Source organism: Pteropus alecto, unplaced genomic scaffold (genome assembly GCF_000325575.1).
Source record: "Pteropus alecto unplaced genomic scaffold, ASM32557v1 scaffold155, whole genome shotgun sequence".
Taxonomy (NCBI): Eukaryota; Metazoa; Chordata; class Mammalia; order Chiroptera; family Pteropodidae; genus Pteropus; species Pteropus alecto.
This window is the reverse complement of record NW_006438113.1, coordinates 17,141,238-17,142,890: the sequence shown is the minus strand read 5'-3', so window position 1 is coordinate 17,142,890 and position 1,653 is coordinate 17,141,238.

Sequence of the window (1,653 nt, the reverse complement as noted above, 5' to 3'; positions counted from 1 at the left end):
AAAACTTATTTTTATAAATATTTTCCTCATTACTGCACCAAGGAAACTTTTGAACAGCTATGAGAAAGGTTCAGCTTGAACTTTAGATATAGCATAAATCAAATAGCATTTAAAAGATTTCTTCAGGCAGAAAGAAGAACAATGTCTGCCCACAAGCCAATGCTTGCTGTTATGAATACATCTATCTATCACCTTTACTTAAATCAAACTGTATCTTACGTAATAGATATAAGAATTAAAAGTTTAGATTGCTCCATCGGGTAGTTCTGTTCTAATGATTGAGAGAAAAATGTACTAGTTAATCATGAACATTAATAATAATATACTCTATAAGATTTTCTGCTTCGCCTAACTACAGAAATTTAACTCCCTGCTACCTTAACTACAAAGTATAATCAAATGCCAAAATAAAAAGTATAAAAGTTGCACTCAAATCACAATAAAACAGAACAGTGTCACACTGCCTCTGAGCTGTGTAGTCGACTGTCTCCCGCGCCGACGCCTTGCCCACCTTCGGGGCCCTCTGGATCCTGTCGTGGCTGGACTGTGGCACTGCCCTCAGTTGTAGAGCTCCCGCTTCAATGCTATGGATGCTGTGAGAGAGAAGAGAGTCTCATCAGTAGGTCCTGGAAAGCTAGGGAAGCTAGGTATTTACTCACTCACTGGCTCTCTCTTTCCTCAGTGGGAGAAACTACCAGGCTGTCTAGTTTAACCCTATGCTGTGCCACCTTGAGGGTAGGATGATGTTGGTAAAGTCAAGCTGTTCTTCTTAGCTACTCCAGTTCATCCAAACCTTTTTGTTTGTTGTTTTCTTTTCTAATGGAGTGCTAGGACTTTTCTGGAAACCCAAGCTTCCACAAAGGCTCTTTTGTCCAGAACACCCAAGCCAGTGCTCTGCAGGCACTCTTAGACTATAGCCAAGAGGGGCTAGAACTGGTTCACAATATCCTATAGTTTCTACAACTATCACTGAAGTCTGTCTGCCTATTACTCAATAAACAAGTGGGTGACTTCTCCCAGGTCCCTTGGCATGTGGTTCTGGATCCCATAACTCCTGCAAAGACACTTTTGTTTGTGGATGGATGCTGAATTTTTGTTGTTGAAGCGGGGGACAAAAATAAGGGAAGGTTTTTAATGTATGATGCTGATCCACTCCCAAATTAATATTTATTTTGCTCTAAAATTTTCATATAATTTAATCTCTTTTTTCAGATGAAAAAATTATGATTTAGTTAGGCAACCTCAACTAGAAAGTAGACAAGCGTGGATTTAACCCACATCACCATAATGTACACAGCTAAATGTGAAAAATATAAAGTTTAAGTTCATGAAAATATTTTCTCAAATTTGATTCATAGACCACCTTTGATGTCAAAGCCAGACCCTTAAAATATGGTTATATATAAAATTATGAATACTGAAGAAGATAGATGTAGAATTCTAAACCTTTCCTTTAGAGGTTTCTTTTGAACTATTTGTGTTAGAGTGTCTTATTAGAAATGAAGAACATATATCATATAGGTGCTATGGACACAAATATATATTCTATGGAAAACAGTAGAGTGGTTCCTTAAAAAGATTAAAAATAGAACTATAATACAAGATACAGGAACCTGTATGTTCATTACAGCATTATTTACTACACCCAAGGTA